Raw genomic sequence first — 21,167 nt, forward strand, 5'->3', positions numbered from 1 at the left:
TCTGCCATCATCCAGGTCCTGCAGAAGGAGTATATGAAGGTAAGATGTATCCTTTAATATCACATTTTATTGTTTGCTAATATATTGTATTTCTTTCCTCATTCCCTAATTACCATGATTGTAATATGCTGTGAATGTCCCCTTTGTTCTCATGCATGCTGGATTTTTATGTAATTATTTTTTTGCTCCTTCATACATATTTGCCTTCACTTACCTCCCCAGCATGCTCTCCTGCCCTATATTCACCTCATGTAGTCACTTAACAATGTATTTTATCAGCTCCATAGTAGTGCTGTACCCAAATACCCCCTAAAATGTTTTAAAATGTGATTTGTGCTTTAAATTCAGGCCAGAGGCATTTTTTTGTAGTGTCCCCAAATCATTTTTATTAACCCTCCCTCCCCCCAACTGCTAAGTCAGCTGATACCAATCAGGGGCGGATCCAGGGGGGGGGCAACAGGGCAATTGCCCCCTCCGAGATTGTGGGTGAGTGGGTGGGCAGGGCAGGCATCGCTGTGGGTGAGAGAGCCGGCGGGCGGCTCCACAGCTGAGAGCACGGGCGGCTCCGTTAAGTGAACAGCTGTGTGCGGCTCAGTGACAGTTAGTTTGTGAGCGGCTGCAGTGCTGGCCAATCAGGGAGCCGGCGGGCGGCTCCACAGCTGAGAGCACGGGCGGCTACGTAAACAGCGGTGTGCGGGCGGCTCAGTGACAGTGTGAGCGGCTGCTGGCCAATCAGGGAGCCTGCGGGTGGGGGAGCAGAGAGATAACATCATCTCTCACCGCCCAGCGCCGCCCTGCATCCCTGCAGTTCCGCCCACACTGTTGAAAGTACAGGCAGCCGCGGCAGCAGAGAGATTACATCATCTCTCTGCTGCCCCCCCTGGGGCGGGATGGAGCGCTGACACATCCGCTCAGGATGAGCCCTGTGTTCGCTCTGCTCCCATCGCTCTCCCAGTGGCAGCAGCCAGCCCATTCCTCCCAGCCCAGCACTGATGACAGGGGGTCACCAGTTAAATAAGCCTGACTCTGACTGGGACACAGCAGACAATTATAGCAGGCAAGTGACAATCCGCAACCTGTGGCATGGGACGTGGCAAGTGACAATCTGCAACGTGTGGCATGGGACGTGGCAAGTGACAATCTGCAACGTGTGGCAAGTGACAATCCGCAACCTGTGGCATGGGACGTGGCAAGTGACAATCTGCAACGTGTGGCATGGGACGTGGCAAGTGACAATCCGCAACGTGTGGCATGGGACGTGGCAAGTGACAATCCGCAACCTGTGGCATGGGACGTGGCAAGTGACAATCTGCAACGTGTGGCATGGGACGTGGCAAGTGACAATCTGCAACGTGTGGCATGGGACGTGGCAAGTGACAATCTGCAACGTGTGGCATGGGACGTGGCAAGTGACAATCTGCAACGTGTGGCATGGGACGTGGCAAGTGACAATCTGCAACGTGTGGCATGGGACGTGGCAAGTGACAATCCGCAACGTGTGGCATGGGACGTGGCATGTGACAATCTGCAACGTGTGGCAAGTGACAATCCGCAATGTGTGGCATGGGACGTGGCAAGTGACAAGCCGCAACGTGTGGCATGGGACGTGGCAAGTGACAATCCGCATCTAGTGACAGGTGACGTGTCAAGTGACAATCCCTAACATGTGGCAGATAACAGTGGCAAGTGACACGCTCGGGGCTCCCACTGATTCTATGGTAAGTTGAACCATTTCATTTTTTATAACCATGTAATAATAGTAATAATGCGCTTCAATCATCCTGACACCATAACAACCATGGTGCCGTGATGATTGAAGCGCTAACACCAGCCATTTCCCCGTTAAATTTACCCCCAAAAAAACGTATTTTCTGGCAGTGCCCCTCCCGAGACTAGGCTCTGGATCCGCCCCTGATACCAATTCTATATCTATCCTCAATCATCTATCTGCTGACTTTGCCAAACCCATACACACTATGGGTGGTCAGATTTATGGATGAATTCCCCAAAGCATGTAGTGCAAGGGCCTGCCTGTATACTTTCAAATGGTACTGTTTCAAGTTTTTGTATTATATTATTATCTTGATAGGTAATAGCAGAATGTCCAAATGTGCTCAAATGTGTACAGTGTGTATTTATATCTTTGTATTATGACACTTCTTCCCTGTCCAGTGGGCTGCCAATAGTGTAACTAAGGAGGGGTTGTTCCAAGTAATACCCTGTATTTAGGCATTCATCTCTCAATGAAGTGAATAGGGTTACCTGTCCAAGATCCCCCCCTATAATGTTAGAAATGGCCAATGAGAGGGGGGGGGGGATATGATAGGTGTACCTTATGCTTTGGTGTTGTAAAATTCCCCTTAATAAATGTTTTATCTGGATGTTGGCCATGAATGTTTGTGTCTAATCTGCTTGCCATGTTTATGTGCAAAAATAGTAATTTTTTTCTGTTTTCCTCAACAGTTTCCTTCCACGCCACAGGAATGGCAGACTGTGGCCTTCCACTTTGCCCAGTGGTGGGACTTTCCTAACTGCGGAGGGGCAATTGATGGGAAACACGTCCACATCGTCCCACCCCCCAACTCGGGGTCGTACTATTATAATTACAAAGGGTTCAATAGTATTGTGATGTTGGCGGTGGTGTCGGCTAATTACCAGTTCCTGTATGTGGACGTGGGGAAGAATGGCCGGATGTCCGATGGTGTAGTCAGCTCCCAGACAGAGTTTTACAGGCTTCTCCAGAATGGCAGCTTGGACTTGCCACCTCCAGAAGACAATGTGGAAGGACTCCCATTCGTCTTTGTTGCAGATGAAGCCTTTGCGTTGGGAGACCATCTTATGCGGCCATTCCCGATGAGAACCCTCACCCCAGACCAGAGCCCGAAGAGTGGTGGAGAACACATTTGGAATCATGGCCAGCCGGTTCCGTCTATTTTTGACACCCATTCATATGGCGGAGTATAAACTTAATCATATAATCCTGGCGTGCTGTGTTCTACAAAACTTTTTACAGCAACATTCTGCCAACTATGCTGGCTCAGTTGGGCCTGAGGCCGGAATTCTAAATGAAACAACCCTGATGGCGCTTGAAAGTGGCCGTCCTGGCTTGCCCTCCCTGAGTGCCCGTGATGTCCGGTTAAGATACCTTGAGTTCTTTGCGGGTAGGGGGGCCATCAATATGCCAGACTATTTGTGAAGCCTTTATCAAATAAAAACAAAAGAAAAAAATAAATCTTTGGTGACATTTACTGCTTGTGTTTGTTTTAGCTGACCCTGACTGAAATGTGTGTAGTCCTGAAAATGGCGTGATTGTGTAACCTTATCCAAAGCACTGTTGGCTGTTATTTCATAAAGGCAAAGACACTTTGCACTACAAGTGCACTTGAAACTGCACTGAAACTGCACTTGTAGTGCAAAGAGGATTTGCTCTTAGGAAATAACCCCCATTTTCACAGAAAGCAGCAATTACATCACCACAAAAGTGTTGTAGCGTTGAGACAATAATCCACACATTCTTGATTCACAATCTTTTTAATACCTGCACAATCACATGTGCATTTCTAAAAGGTTTTAAAACAAACCAACATGTTTGTTGTATAACCTTTTTTGGGGTGGTATTATCAAAAATAGAAATATCCATTTAAGATAAAACAGGCATGTGTAAAACCAACAAGAAAGACACAAATCTTGAACTTACAAAGTTCACATTTGGTAGAACTTCAAGGCAATATCATACATGAGTATTTAGGAACTGTGTTTGATATTGGGTTCAGATGGGGTGAAGTCACCCCTTGAAAAGCCAAATTTGCAAGATGCACACAATTTTGTCAATGTCAACATGTGCTAGCTGCCATCACGGGGGATCAAGGGACGTGTTTTGGGGGAGAAACCCCTTCCTCTCAGCTACTTTATTATTGAGTAAGGGATTGCACCCCCAAAACACGTCCATTGATCTCCCGTGATGGCAGATAGCACATGTTAGGACGCTGTGTGCATCCTCCAAATTTGGCTTTTCTGAAAATCGCTCAAACATTTTTAAGATTGTAGCACACAAAAAAAACAAAGGGATTTGGAGGGGTTTTAAACTCGCCCCAAAACATCAATGATGTTTTTAGTTTTTAGAATAACATCATTGATGTTTTTCTTGAGGTTTTCCAATTGTAAATTACACCCCATGATCTCCCCGATCAGGATCTGGGCACTTTCTGATGTGAAAGGATCTGGATCCACAACATCACGATCACCCAAAAAGAGAGAAACCAAACAAAAACAGGTATCAAAAATATGCCGGCATCCATCTCTTACCTGAGCCTGTGGTCGCAGACACTCATCTGTTGTGGTGACAATTTCCACCACATCTTCTTCCTTCCTCCTCCTTCTTCCGGGGGGGTCTCTGTTCTCCTCAGATGAGGGGTGTCCTCCGAGTATTTTCTCCTCTATGTAAAATAAAAATGGTATACTTAGCACACAGATATTTGATGACAGAACTATAAATAGGAAACATTGCTTGGAAGTGGGGTACAATTGTCTATTTTGGCCGAGTTCCAAAATGTAGCATTTTCAGTGTTCTTTGTCAAGCTTCAATACTTTTTACCTGTTTTAAACAAGCTTCACAGATGGAGACCCCCCTATAGTATACACTGGAGCACCTGTGTGGCCCCCTAATAAAAATGTTGTTCTGGGGTCCCACACTAGTGCTCCAGAGTCCAGATGTGAAAACAGCTGCTCAGTGTCCTCTCCTTACACAGAATCGAGTTTGCATTTCATTCTAGTAACAAACCCATCTACACAACCAAATTAGTTTCATACAAGTAGGGCGTCAAAAATGTTGGCAAATGCTTATGGCCGAAACAATGGTGTTTTATAGGCCGAAAGAAAAATGTTTGATACGAACGAATAATATGCCCATGAACATGAAAGTTGCCATTTTAAAATGTACACTTTTAAGAAAAGCACATGGAGCAGCAGTAACGTAATATACAGAAAAAGATTAGGAACACAGGACAACTACTTACTTTTTTGCAGCACTCTCTGGATCTTTCTCTACTGCTCATGTTCTAGTAATTTCAGGTCCGGCCACCATTTCCTGAGCTGATCTTTCGATCGGCGTACCCTGAAATTCCGGTGCAGACTCCTGACCACTTTCGCCATGATCTTGGCCTTTCAGACATTGGGGTTGGGGTAAGGTCCATACTTCCCATCATAGTCAGCCTTCTTCAGGATGTCGACCATCTCCAACATCTCCCCAAAGGACATATTTGAGGCCTTAAATCGTCTCCTTCTGGATCCAGACATTTCAGGCTCCGGGCTTTCCTCCTCCTCGTTGTTGTAATTAGCACGCACCTGATGTGTATCCGCCATGTGCTCTTCCCCCACTGCGCCGAACAAAAAGGGGAGAGGAATAGACTAGAAAGAACGTCAGGGGCAGGCGGAGTTAGGCGCATGCGCAGTGTGTATGAAGCGTAATACGCGTGCGTATTACGTACGATCTGTGAGTGGAGGAAGGTGCATCGGAGGCACTGATCGTGATAACGAAGGTAAGATCTAAACTTCGGCCTATACTGCTTCGAAATTGAAGCCTATATTGTAACAAGATTAGGAGAGTTTGCCTTGACCTTAGGGTTTGTCTCGTGTTGTGTCTCACAGAGAAAATGGATGGCTACAATGACCACAACTTCCTCCCCCTGTTCATAGACAAATACAGGGAGCTGCCCTGTCTGTGGCAGGTAAGATATCCCCATTATAACAATAAACAAAAGAGGCAGGCAGCGCTGGAGAAACTGCTGGAGTTGGTGAAGCCGGTGGTCCCCACAGCAACCATCCCTTATTTGAAAGCCAAAATTGGTGGCCTGAGGAGCACTTATCTTAGGGAGCGCAAGAAGGTCACAGATTCTCAGAGATCCGGAGCTGTAGCAGATGACGTTTATGTCCCCAGGCTGTGGTACTATGAGAGACTGCGACTTCTGTCAGACCACACTGAAGTCAGGGAATCCCTCTCAACCCTTCCTTCCACTCTTCCTTCCACCCCAGCTGAGGCTTCCGATGTCCAACCTGGGCCTTCCAGCCAGGAAGAAATGGAGGAGCCCAGCCGGAGTCAGGTATAGCATTCTTCTACAGATTTCTGGTCAATAAATAAATGATCTTTACTAGATGTTATTATTGATCACTAATTGATGATTGAAAAAAGTGTTTTACATATCAATAGACAGCAGTGGGCACCCAAAATTGGGACAAGAATGAAAAATGCTGGGCTCAGAATGATAGTCTGTTATATTTGTTAACATTCAATTTGCAACAGTCATGAGGTGAAAATTGTGTGTGATTGATGAAAAAAATACTAAAATAATGTCCCTTTTTCATACACAGGAAGACCTCAGCCAGGAGGAGGTTGTGGAATGTGGCAGCCAGGAGGAGGCGGGGCTAAGTGTCAGCCAGAAGAAGCCTGGGACAAGTCGCAGCCTGACTGAATCGCAGGTTCCTCCCCTCCGCCTTCCATACAAAAGGGCAAGGAAGGGGACTCATATGCAGGATTCTGCACTCAGGCTGATTCAGGAGGCATCTGCGTCCCTCCGAGCCTTACCCATTCCTGAAGAGGCCTTTGCCTGCATGGCTGCCACAAAACTGCAGGGCATGCAGGAGGGTCAACGCAAGCTATGTGAGGACCTTCTTTATAAAGTCCTAAGTAAGGGGGTGAGTGGGGAACTAACACCCAAGACCGACGTGATTGAGTTGGACCATCCTCCTCCTCCTCCTCCTGCTGCCACAACTCCACCACCAGAGCCACAGCATGGAAGGAGGCGTGGAAGGAAAACAAGAGAGTGATGACCCTGGGTTCAGTCTGGTCTGACAAAAGATGCAGTCTCTCGTATGACCACAGCCTGGGGACACAGATGTCATCTGCTGCTTTCAGGATCTCTGGGACTTCTGGACCAGACTGCACTCCCTTAGATAAGGACTCCTCAGGCCACCAATTTTGCTTCAAAATAGTTGATGTGTGCCCTGGGGGTCCAAGGCTTCACCCATTTCAGCTGTTTCTCCAGTGATGCCTCCCTCTTTGTTTAGTTGTGAGCCCTTAATATTTTTTTTTAAGGAAAATTATACTCTCCTATGTGTGTTTTCATTCAAAAAGGACAGTTTGTTGGTGAGGATTCAGGTACATTTCTAAAATACAATGTGAAATTAACAAGAGACAACAACACCAAACAATCTCCTACAGATTAAATAGAACAACATATCAATGGTGTTGTGGTAACTTGACACACAAAACACACATAAAAATATTCTGGAGTCCAAATAAAAATCCAAGAAAACAAAGATCAGCCTTGAAAAAAATACAAACCAAAAATAACTAATCTGCCTTAAAACCAAAACAAAAAAAAATCCAACACCAAAATAATGTTGTCAGATGTGACAAATCAAAATATATTAAGGGAATCCCACTAAATAATAAATAAAGAAGTTTGTGAGAAGTGTGTGTGTGAATATGAGCAGCAAAACTACTTAATTCTTCTCACATTATAAAGAAGAAGAGAGTGCGCTGTATTAAACCATTTTTTACATTGCACAGTGACGAAAGTGCTGTATCCATTGCGAACGCTAAGTTTACCAGACTGAGCTGTTCCGTGTCGGAATTTCTTCTGAGCATGCGTGGCAGTTTGTGCGTCAGAACAGGCCACACACGGTCAGAATTGACGCCATCGGATTTTGTTGTTGGAAAATTTTATAGCCTGCTCTCAAACTTTGTGTGTCAGAAAATCCGATGGAAAATGTCCGATGGAGCCCACACACGGTCGGAATTTCCGACAACACGCTCCGATCGGACATTTTCCATTGGAAAATTCGACCGTGTGTACGGGGCATAAGGCTACATTTTCACTAATGCAACTCCAAAGCTGTGCAATTTAGAGTGCGACTTTGAGTGCAGCTTTGATCCAACTTTACACTCTGGATCAAAGTCACATCAAAAGTTGCATCAAAGTAGTGCAGGCACCTTTTCAAAGTCCTATAGATGGGAATGTTTGCCATTGAAATCAATGGGCTGTGACTTGTCATACGACTTTATGTGTCCAAAGTCTCATGACAAGTCTCACTAGTGGAAACACAGCCTTAAACTCATTGCTCATATGTAGCTCCCTCAGCTGGGTGTGTGCCACACCATGCACACAGTGCCCATCACACTATGCACACAGTGCCATCACAGTGCCCATCACACCATGCACACAGTGCTCATCACAGTGCCCATCACACCATGCACACAGTGCCATCACAGCGCCCATCACACCATGCACACAGTGCCATCACAGTGCCCATCACACCATGCACACAGTGCTCATCACAGTGCCCATCGCACCATGCACACAGTGCCCATCACACCATGCACACAGTGCTCATCACAGTGCCCATCACACCATGCACACAGTGCCATCACAGTGCCCATCACACCATGCGCACAGTGCCATCACAGTGCCCATCACACCATGCACACAGTGCCCATCACAATGAAATGCAGAAACAACATTGTGTTTGTACACTGTAGAAAATCTGCAGCAAGTTGCATTGTAATCTATCGTAAAGTTTCTAACAAACATAACAAACTTCCAAACCTGTTCCCCCTCTCTCTCTCAGGAGAAACTGCTATCCAAAATGAGGCAATGAAGACAGAGGAGATCTGAGAAGAAAAGGAGGGATGAGGGTGGGGCTGGGCAGGTCTAGGCATGTCTGTCTAAAAAGGAGAGGAGGGATGGGGTGGGGGCGTGTAGAAGAGAAGGACAACATTTTCAGGAAGTGAGAGGCCCCCCAGTGTGGGGGAGGAGCCGGATGTGGGCGTCTAGCTGATCTCATCGCTGGTCCTGGGATGCCGGGTCTCTCTCCCCTGCAAATACAGCGGCGGTAGCAGCTCGGATGTAAACCGCCAGCCTCCGGGTCGCTCTAAGGGATTCGGTCCCCTCCCGATCCGGCGTTGCCAAACCCCCCACCCCTCGAGCACCCGTGGTAGATGTGTGGCGTCCGTGGAGGAGAACGAGGAGAGCGCTCCCCTGAAGACAGCAAGGTGAAGCGAGCACCGGAGTGCATGGCGCTCCCTCCCCCCCTTTGAAACAGTTGGAGAGAGCGGTGACCATCGGCCAGGAAGGAGGTGTGGAGGTCGCGATCCTGCCACCCTGCCGCCAGCTCCACAAGGGACAGGGACACTTAGAGAGGATCAGATCATCAATCCACAGACAAATGTAAGACCACCAGAACGAGTGCGGCTGGAGGGGTAAGTGCTTCTCACTAAATGCTTCTACTGGGACTCTTTGCATACAGCATACAGCATATAAAGCACAGGTAACCCCTGCACAAAGGTGGCTGACCTCCCTACCCACCCAAACCTACCCACCCAAACCAATTTAATAAGGTCTCCTGGGTATAGATCTTGAACTGTATGACAAAGGGTAGTCACAAGAACCAAGACATCCGTGGAGAGAGTGGGCGCTGGTCTGGAGTTGGTCAATCACATGATGGGATTGAAAGATTCTGGTATATATGCATGCATTTTAAGTGTCTAATGTCTACATCGGTATATAATTGCCTACAACTCACTTTGGGATTACAATAATAGTGGCTTTGTATCTTTCTCTCTCGCTGGACACCTCCATCTGTTTTCCCCTTGGCTAAGGGATTAAAAGCCCTATGGTAATACATATGCAAACTAAAATAAGAAAGAACTGTATATAGTGTAATGGGCCTATAGCCCACCTAAAACTACAGGCCCAGCAGAAACCCGACATATATGCTATATAAAGATACAGGATTGGATGTGTTAAGTTCTTTGTAATATTCAGTCAAACTAGGGCAGGGGCGGACGGTGATGACGGTCAAGCCCCAGAACCAGGATAGCAGCTGGAGGCGCAGGGGATATAGCAGTGCTGGACTTTTTGAAGAGACTTGGTTAGTGTGCTATGTACTTCTGGGGTGACACCCCTCCTCGTAGACCCAGTGCCTGATAGCAATAACATTATATAGAAGAGGGACCCAGCGGGGGTTCTGTTCCGTAGGGTTACCCTATACAACGTATTAAGGATCTTTCAAATATGCAATAACTGGCCCAGTCAAGGTCACCAGTGTAACCGGCAAAGAGCTTAATATCCCTGATATTGATATCCTGTCGGGTGAACCCCCTGGTGTAGGAGATCTACATTACATACTCATCATTTACACCATTTATATCATTCCTGATAGTTCAATTAGAACAGGACTATTTAAAAGGGGGAAAGATAAGAGAGAATGAAGGGAAAGTCAGGGAAGGGGGTCAAAGCGAACCCTACTAGAACAAGTGCTAGCCCAGGCACAATAAGGAAATACATGGTCCATGAAAACCCTAATGTGAGTCTGGGGAAGGCCTCTGGTACCAAAAGTAAAACTCCCGATTGCCCACCCAAAACTAGCACAAGAAGACAGCTGGCGGAAGCGGAATCACATATTATAAACCCCGTGATAATAGAAGAAGTCTCAATGGAACGTCAGCAGGAAAGACTATTACCAACAAAGAATGAGATAGCTGAAATGTTTGCTAGACTGGAAACATCCATTAAAGGCGAAATAGAAACAATACGGGACGATATGGGCCACATTTTAAGAAGAGTAGAAGAGGCCGAAACAATGATAGAAAGGTAAGGAATAGAGATAAGGAACCTTAAGGGCCAGATGGAGGAGATGCAGCGTGAACAGAGGAACCTGAGGTATAGATTGGAAGACCAGGAGAACCTGAAGGGAGGAAGGGAAGGGCAAGACCGGTACATATCTCATTGTCTCTTATTATTTGGTTCGGAAAGGCAGGACAAAGTTATAGGCATGGAAAAAAAACAAGATGGCCGGATTAAAGCTAGTTACATATAATGTGAGGGGCCTCAATTCGCCCATAAAGTGTGCAAACATAATGGGCAAATTGAGATCCATTAAAGCAGAGGTGGTCTTCCTCCAGGAGACGCATCTGTATCTAGGTAGGAACCAGAGAATAATTTCTAGGGATTACCCGTTCTGGATCTACGTTGACTCCGCGATAAGGGGTGCAAAAGGAGTAGCGATTGGTTTCGCACAGGAAGTTCGGTTTCAGATAGATGAAAGAATAACTGATCCCGAGGGTCGTTTTTTGTTCTTGAAAGGCAAACTGAATGGGATGGAATGTTCACTAGCCAATGTATATTGCCCAAATACCAACCCAGGAAAATACTTATTGGGAGTTCTCTCAAAGTTTGAAGGCTTTAAGAAGGGGAGGGCCATTGTAGCAGGGGATTTCAACTTATGCCTTGAGCTAGGTAAAGATAGTACGTTGCCCGGGGGACTGGAGGTATATGGATGAACAAACTCAAGAAAAAATTGCGTCAATGTCAGTTGGTGGATGTATGGAGGATGCAACATCAGAATGAAAGAGATTATACCTTCTACTCCCCCGTGCATGCGACGTACTCTAGGCTTGATCTCTTTCTTGTAGACCACGGGTATACAGAAGAGGTAGAGAGCACAAACATAGGACCGATGACATTTTCTGATCACGCTCCCGTGAGCCTACGAATAAAACAAAGCATACACAAACCCCTGCGTAATAATTGGAGACTCAACGAAGATCTCCTTCATGATAGGAAAATTGATAAGCTTATTAAAGAAGAATTAGAATTTTATTTCAAAACGAACACCTCAAAGGAGACACCAGAAGCAATAGTTTGGGAGGCCCATAAAGCGTACATCAGAGGGATTATAATAAAGGCGGGTGTAGAGAAAGAGAGAAGGCAGGTAAAGAACCTTTGCGTGCTACAAGAGGAAATAATAAAATTAGAACAACAACATAAGAAATCGGGGGATGGAGAGATTTTGGAAAAATTATATAGATGTAGGGAGGCTATGAGACAACTAATTGAACTAGAAAATCAAAAGAAGTACAATTTAGTCAAAAAAGAAAGATACATAGGTAATAATAGACCCGGTAGACTCCTGGCAAGGGCATTAAGTAAAAAGAAAAGTAACAACTATATTGACAAGATAAGGACCAGAACAAATGAAGTTAGTTACAAAGATTCGGATATAGCAAAGACGTTCCAAGAATTCTACGGGGAGCTATACTCTATTAATAAAAACGATACGAGTAAAGAGAAGGAACAAAAACAAGAGAAAATCAAAAACTATCTAAAAGAAGTTGGATTGGCCAAAATAACCGAAGGGGAGCGAACCTCCTTGGAGGCCCCCATTACGGAGTCTGAAGTGAGAAAGGCTATCAGGGAGACACAAGTAGGTAAGAGCCCAGGTCCGGATGGGCTGAGAGTACTATATTACAAAAAATATCAAGACCACTTAGCACCAAAATTGTGCTCCTACATGAATGATATAGGAGAGAAAGGGGAAATGAGTAGAAAAGCACTGGCAGCTAATATAGCGATTATTTATAAAGAAGGTAAAGACGCCACGTTATGCTCTAGTTATAGGCCCATCTCCCTATTAAATAAGGACACAAAGCTATTTGCAAGAGTGATTGCGGATAGAGTGAAGCAAACAATAAAAAGGATCATTCATCCAGATCAAGTTGGGTTTATATCGGGCAGGCAGGGACGAGACAATAGTATCAAAACCCTCCTGATAGCCCAGGAAATTAAAAAGAGTGGAGTCCCAGGTCTACTTCTGTCAATAGACGCAGAAAAAGCATTTGACAGAGTAGACTGGGACTTCATGATGGGTACACTTGAAGAAGTAGGCTACGGGGTGAAGGTCTGTAAATGGATAAGAGCTTTATACTCAAGGCCCTCAGCGAGAGTAAAGATAAATGGGAACCTATCTGAGCCCTTCGATATGTATAATGGAACAAGACAGGGGTGTCCAATCTCTCCTATGCTTTTCTTGCTGTCATTGGAACCCCTCCTCTTAAAGATTAGGCAGAATATGGACATCAGAGGAGTAACGATAGGTGGCGTTGAATATAAACTCGCAGCCTTTGCAGACGACATCCTGCTTTAAATAACACGCCCAAAAATCTCCCTTCCGAATATTATGGCCACCCTAATAGAATATGGGAAACTATCTAACTTTAAAGTAAATCCAACTAAATCAGAAGTGTTAGATATAAACCCCAATAAGGCGAGGGGTCATTCATATCAAAAACACTTCCCCTTTGTGTGGGGAAAAAAAGTCCTGAACTATTTAGGAGTTAAAATTACAACATCTATGGAAATGTTATATCAAGCGAACTTCATACCGCTCCTGAACGAGGTAAAGTCAGAATTAAATAGAATACAACAGGGACAATTATCTTGGGCGGGAAGAATCAATATTTTTAAAATGGTTTTATTGCCAAAAATAACGTATAAATGCAAATGCTCCCAATCACGTTGCCACTCACATACCTTAAAAGATTACATTCAATGCTATTAAGATTTATCTGGAGAGGGAAAACACCTCATCTAAAATTCACTCAACTAACAATCACTAAAAATAAAGGGGGATGGGGAGAACCAGACATATGGAAATATTATGAAGCTATTGCACTAGCGAGAGTGGTAGACTGGGTTAAAAATAAAGAAAAACACTGGGTAGTAATTGAAAAAAAATTTAGTGACACAAAATTGTATAAAATTATATGGATCCCACCAAAATTGAGAAAATATAGTACTGAAACTCACGATATCACCAGACATGCACTTAAGATATGGGACACTCTACACAAAAGGGAACACTGGGAGTTCAATTCACCTCTAATGTCACTTAAAGATTTGGATCACTTCCCACCAGGGAAAGAGGAGTGGTTTGGTAAATGGCTATTGGAAGAAAATATACAACTAAAAGATGTAATGTGCCAGGGTAGAATATGCTCACTACACGAGCTTAAGAAGAGGAGTGATAAGATAATTATTAACCCCTGGCGCTACAACCAATTAAAGCATTTCATAGAATCCTTACCGCGACCAATTAGATCAATGGGAAATTTACTCCCAATAGAGAAAATATGAAATATATACACAATATTTCTGCGCTACCACAAAGGAAAATGGACACAGCAGCTAACACAACCAACAAGTGTAAATAATGTCAAAAAGCAAGATAAGTGTAGCGCTAGGGGGAGGTCACAAATTAAAATCTATGGATCAAAAATTCAAAGGTCATAAGTTCTGAAAGAACATCACTAAAAAAGTCCTCTGGAAAAAATCTCCACAAGATTATGAATCCTCTGCAACAGGAGCCCACACACCACCAATAGAAGTGAAAAGGCTTACCGGACTCGGTGGACCCAACAAGGCATACGCCAGGTGGAGTCAATCAGACTTAGGTGGTGCTGGGTTGAAGTAGGCCCGGACGGGCAAAGTTCGTGGAATGGCTACCACATGCCTGTGTTCTTCAAGCGTGATCGGGTCAAAAGATGTGAAATACAGCACCCATAAGACGTATCCCTCAGATCCGCGTTGGAACCAGCAATATCAGCAACCAAATGAAGAGAAGGAATGGCCAGATAGTGTAAATCCATTTTAATGGGAAATATAATAAAAAAGTATACACTCACATAAAAGGGTATCTAAAAACAACGCTGTAGAGAAGTGGCGACAGTGGGGTCCTACCCGACGCGTTTCGTCTGCATAGACGTCGTCTGGGGGGTTCCACCCACTGTAGCCACCAGAGTATATATAAGGAAACCGTCAAAATCAATGAAAAACAGCTCCACGATTATTAAAACGTCACTTCCGGTATTGAGAAAAGATGGCCGAACGGCGTGCGTTCCAAGGTGACATGCATGCGTTCCACGCCTCACAATGGTACCGGAAGTGGAAATAAATAAAGTAAAGGATTCATTCACGAATACATATATAAATAGGCCCTGTCAATAATAAATAAAGAAGGAAAAGAGTGGGTGAATAAGTGACGTGAAGTGACGTATGGGATGTGAGCGGCGCGGCTGTGTGCGCGCGCATCGGGGTAAAAGAACATATACTGCGCATGTGCAGGGATGATGGGGACGTGAAAGGGCGGGACGACGGCAGTAGAAAACATGCCGGGCTGTGTGTCAAATCCAACTGAGTGCGCGTGCATCGAAATGAAAGGACATACAATGCGCATGTGCAAATGCCGTGTGTAATAGAGCAGTGAAGGGGCGGGACAACGGCAATGCAAGCCGTGCCAGACTGCGTATCAGATGCATACATAGTGAGAGCCTCCCAGAAGGGCGGGCAAATGTAAATGCCTTGGTAGCTAGAGTGACAAGCCACAACAGCGGCGTGATCTCAATATGGAAAAACTTTAAAAAAGCTAACAGGACAATGAATGCCGGTGTGAACGAGTATGTATCAACTGGATGACCCAGTGATATTACCATAAATCTGTGAAAACAAATGTACAAATGACATACAAAATATCCACAATTGTGTGGACTAGGGATGAGCTTCGAGTTCGAGTCGAACTCATGTTCGACTCGAACATTGGCTGTTCGCAAGTTCACCGAACAGCGAACAATTTGGGGTGTTCGCGGCAAATTCGAATGCCGCGGAACACCCTTTAAAAGTCTATGGGAGAAATCAAAAGTGCTAATTTTAAAGGCTAATATGCAAGTTATTGTCATAAAAAGTGTTTGGGGACCTGGGTCCTGCCCCAGGGGACATGGATCAATGCAAAAAAAAGTTTTAAAAACGGCCGTTTTTTCAGGAGCAGTGATTTTAATAATGCTTAAAGTCAATCAATAAAAGTGTAATATCCCTTTAAATTTCGTACCTGGGGGGTGTCTATAGTGTGCCTGTAAAGGGGCGCATGTTTCCTGTGTTTAGAACAGTCTGACAGCAAAATGACATTTTGAAGGAAAAAACTCATTTAAAACTACTCGCGGCTATTGCATTGCCGACAATACACATAGAAGTTCATTGATAAAAACGGCATGGGAATTCCCCAAAGGGGAACCCTGAACCAAAATTTAAAAAAAAAAATGACGTGGGAGTCCCCCTAAATTCCATACCAGGCCCTTCAGGTCTGGTATGGATATTAAGGGGAACCCCGGCCAAAATTTAAAAAAAAAAAATGACGTGGGGTTCCCCCTAAATTCCATACCAGACCCTTCAGGTCTGGTATGGATTTTAAGGGGAACCCCGCGCCAAAAAAAAAAAAAAAAAAAACGGCGTGGGGTCCCCCCAAAAATCCATACCAGACCCTTATCCGAGCACGCAACCTGGCAGGCCGCAGGAAAAGAGGGGGGGACGAGAGTGCGGCCCCCCTCCCTCCTGAACCGTACCAGGCCACATGCCCTCAACATTGGGAGGGTGCTTTGGGGTAGCCCCCCCAAAACACCTTGTCCCCATGTTGATGAGGACAAGGGCCTCATCCCCACAACCCTGGCCGGTGGTTGTGGGGGTCTGCGGGCGGAGGGCTTATCGGAATCTGGAAGCCCCCTTTAACAAGGTGACCCCCAGATCCCGGCCCCCCCCCTGTGTGAAATGGTAAGGGGGTACATAAGTACCCCTACCATTTCACGAAAAAAGTGTCAAAAATGTTAAAAATGACAAGAGACAGTTTTTGACAATTCCTTTATTTAAATGCTTCTTCTTTCTTCTATCTTCCTTCATCTTCTGGTTCTTCTGGTTCTTCTGGCTCTTCTGGTTCTTCCTCCGGCGTTCTCGTCCAGCATCTCCTCCGCGGCGTCTTCTATCTTCTTCTCCTCGGGCCGCTCCGCACCCATGGCATGGGGGGGAGGCTCCCGCTCTTCTCTTCTTCTTTTCTTCTCTTCTTCTCTTCTTCTTTTCTTCTTTTCTTCTCCGGGCCGCTCCGCAATCCATGCTGGCATGGAGGGAGGCTCCCGCTGTGTGACGGCGCTCCTCGTCTGACAGTTCTTAAATAACGGGGGGCGGGGCCACCCGGTGACCCCGCACCCCTCTGACGCACGGTGACTTGACGGGACTTCCCTGTGACGTCACGGGGAATGCCACAGGGAAGTCCCGTCAAGTCACCGTGCGTCAGAGGGGGGCGGGGTCACCGGGTGGCCCCACCCCCCCGTTATTTAAGAACTGTCAGACGAGGAGCGCCGTCACACAGCGGGAGCCTCCCTCCATGCCAGCATGGATTGCGGAGCGGCCGGAGAAGAAAATGAAGAAGAGAAGAAGAGAAGAAAAGAAGAAGAGAAGAGCGGCAGCCTCCCCCCCATGCCATGGGTGCGGAGCGGCCCGAGGAGAAGAAGACAGAAGACGCCGCGGAGGAGATGCTGGACGAGAACGCCGGAGGAAGAACCAGAAGAGCCAGAAGAACCAGAAGAACCAGAAGATGAAGGAAGATAGAAGAAAGAAGAAGCATTTAAATAAAGGAATTGTCAAAAACTGTCTCTTGTCATTTTTAACATCTTTGACACTTTCTTCGTGAAATGGTAGGGGTACTTATGTACCCCCTTACCATTTCACACAGGGGGGGGGCCGGGATCTGGGGGTCACCTTGTTAAAGGGGGCTTCCAGATTCCGATAAGCCCCCCGCCCGCAGACCCCTACAACCACCGGCCAGGGTTGTGGGGATGAGGCCCTTGTCCTCATCAACATGGGGACAAGGTGTTTTGGGGGGCTACCCCAAAGCACCCTCCCAATGTTGAGGGCATGTGGCCTGGTACGGTTCAGGAGGGAGGGGGGGCCGCACTCTCGTCCCCCCCTCTTTTCCTGCGGCCTGCCAGGTTGCGTGCTCGGATAAGGGTCTGGTATGGATTTTTGGGGGGACCCCACGCCGTTTTTTTTTTTTTTTTGGCGCGGGGTTCCCCTTAAAATCCATACTAGACCTGAAGGGTCTGGTATGGAATTTAGGGGGAACCCCACGTCATTTTTTTTTTTTAATTTTGGCCGGGGTTCCCCTTAATATCCATACCAGACCTGAAGGGCCTGGTATGGAATTTAGGAGGACTCCCACGTCATTTTTTTTTTTTTAATTTTGGTTCGGGGTTCCCCTTTGGGGAATTCCCATGCCGTTTTTATCAATGAACTTCTATGTGTATTGTGGGCAATGCAATAGCCGCGAGTAGTTTTAAATGAGTTTTTTCCTTCAAAATGTCATTTTGCTGTCAGACTGTTCTAAACACAGGAAACATGCGCCCCTTTACAGGCATACTATAGACACCCCCCAGCTACGAAATTTAAAGGGATATTACACTTTTATTGTTTGACTTTAAGCATTATTAAAATCACTGCTCCTGAAAAAACGGCCGTTTTTAAAACTTTTTTTTTGCATTGATCCATGTCCCCTGGGGCAGGACCCAGGTCCCCAAACACTTTTTATGACAATAACTTTCATATAAGCCTTTAAAATTAGCACTTTTGATTATTCATGTTCGTGTCCCATAGACTTTAACGGTGTTCGCATGTTCGAACGAACTTTTTTCCTGTTCGCATGTTCTGGTGCGAACCGAACAGGGGGGTGTTCGGCTCATCCCTAGTGTGGACATTATAAAATAAAAAACAGGGACAAAAGGTATTAAACCATGAAAGGAATATCTGTTGTTATACAAAAACATGGAGCTGGTTTTCACAATGTGATAAAATATAATAATAACAAAAAAACATGTACAGTAGATGTCTAATAACAGTATATGTAACACAATCAAAAACATGAATTGCATTACTGCAAGCTGAATAGGGCAAACGTCCATACACATATGACTGAATTGAATGAATGTCTGTCCACTTATGGCCCAAATAAAGTGAATAGAATGAAAGGAACAAAATATACACAAATATGGATAAAATAAATGTGGATATATGTGAAAAACGTAGAATAAAATTGGAGGGATAACTAATAATTTAATGGACAGAAAGGAGAGAGAATCACCTCAAAAAAAAGGGGGTGAAAATTGGGACAACAGAATCAGGCTTTGTTGATGAAAGCATTGACATCAATTTCGACATTCATACCCAATGGGAAGAGTGTGTGGAGCTCATGGATCCAGTAGGTCTCTAAGCAAGATACACCCCTGGTCCTGGCACCTCCCCTCCAAGGAGGGACATATCTGTCTATAACCACAAATTGCGTCCCATCAATGACGCGGTTGTGATGTAACTTATAGTGGCGGGGGACAGTGTGTTTAGTGTCCCCCCCCTTAATGAGTGTAATGTGTTCCGCCACTCTTATGGCAAAGGAACGGACGGTGCGGCCCACATATTGTTTCCCACAATGACACGTAATCAAATATACGATATGACTGGTGGTACAAGTACAGAATTGTTTAATAGGATATGTTTTGTGGGTAACTGATGACGTAACCGATACAGTTTTTCTCCCTATGCCAGAGTTGTGTTGGCATACACTACATCTTCTGCAAGAATAGAATCCCTCCATCTCATAAAAGAGGGGTTGGCGTATAGGAGGATCAATAATGTTTGGGGCAATCCTGCTCTGTAAGGTTGGGGCACCCTTAAAGATGACTCTAGCCTTGTCAGGCAGTACATTACCTAAAATGCGGTCATTCATGAGGATGTCCCAGTGTTTTGAGAGAATGGCTTTGATGTGCCTATGTTGATTGGAAAAAGAAGTCAGTAGGGACCATTTAAAGGAATCGTCAGATTCTCTTCTGGGCCTATCCTCCAGCAAGGATTCTCTATTGGTTTCGAGAGCATGTTGATATTCACGGTCCACCAGACAGGGATCATAATCCTTATCAATAAAGTAGGCCTTCAAAAGCGCCGATTGTGCTTTGAAAGAATCCACGTTTGAACAATTCCTTCGTAGTCTGAGGAATTGGCTACGTGGTACTGAGTCAAGCCAAGACCGGTGATGACAGCTATCGGGTGGTATGAAGCTATTCCGGTCTGTGGCTTTGAAATGTGTCTGGAATTGGAAACCACCATCGCATATCTCTATCTCCAGATCCAAAAAATTGATTTTATGGTTACTGGCTGTATGAGACAGGGAAATGCCACGGTCATTGCTGTTCAAGTGTTCAAAAAATGAGTCAAGTGACTCTGCGCTCCCCTTCCATAGGAGGAGGATGTCGTCAATATACCGTGCCCACACAATAAGGGATGGATCCCTATTGGTATAGACGACATCCTCCTCCCACTTGGCCATGAATAAATTGGCGAGGCTAGGGGCAAATTTAGCACCCATAGCCACGCCACGTAACTGGAGGTAGTACTGCTGGTTAAACCAGAAATAACTGCGTTTGGTGGCAAATTCAAGTAGTTCAATAACAAAGGCACACTGAAAAGGAGCAATGGTAGGTTCCTTTTCCAGAAAATATCGAACCGCCTCCAATCCCTTGTCCTGGGGTATACAGGTATACAGGGAGGCCACATCAGCAGTGGCAATGATGTGTTCACCCTGCAAATTCAGACTCTCTAACAGGCGTATAGTAGCCCCTGTATCCTTCAAGTAAGAAGGCATACGTCTTACGAGGGGTTGCAAGTAAAAGTCGATGTATCGGCCTATACGTGAGGTGACCGAGTCTATCCCGCTCACGATAGGCCGACCAGGAGGTTGTACTGGGTTCTTGTGCACCTTGGGTAAATAGTAAATTGTTGGAACCCTGGGGGCTAAGGGTACTAAAAAGTCTCTCTCCTTCCTATTCAAAATACCTAGATCATAACCCTTCTTAATAATGGTAGAAAGCTCTCTCTTAAAAGGATGAAGTAGGATTGTTGGGCAATGTTTTGTACGTATTGGGTTCGTTCAAGATCCTATACATCTCAGATATGTAGTCCTTCTTGTCCAAAACGACAATGCCCCCCCCCTTATCAGCCGGGCGGATGACAAGGTCTTTCTTTAAACACAGGGATTTGAAACCCTGATTTGAAAAGGGGTGATGATGTATACGTTTATCAGGAAGTTCAGCCAAATCTTTGAGGACTAGGTCCCTGAATATAGTAATGGCTGGTGCCATGGGAACCGGTGGGATAAATAATGAGGAGTTGGACAGACCAGAATGGACTGTCCCAGAAGTGGCGCTAATCTCATTTCTAATGGGGTTGGAAATAAGATAACGCTGGATATGTAATTTGCGTGTATACTTATGGATGTCCATAAACGTACCAAACCGATCGAGCTTCTTGGGGGGGGGGGAATTTGAGTCCCTTGTCGAGTACCGAAAGCTCCTCACTAGTAAGTGGTTTGGTACTTAGGTTAAAGACACCCTGGCCTCTCATGTTCTCCTTCTTTTTCCTCCTTCGAATTCTCCACCCTCCCCTGGAGCCTCTCTTAGGTCTGCACCCCTT

This window comes from Aquarana catesbeiana, linkage group LG03, assembly GCF_042186555.1.
Source record: "Aquarana catesbeiana isolate 2022-GZ linkage group LG03, ASM4218655v1, whole genome shotgun sequence".
In the NCBI taxonomy this organism is placed as follows: domain Eukaryota; kingdom Metazoa; phylum Chordata; class Amphibia; order Anura; family Ranidae; genus Aquarana; species Aquarana catesbeiana.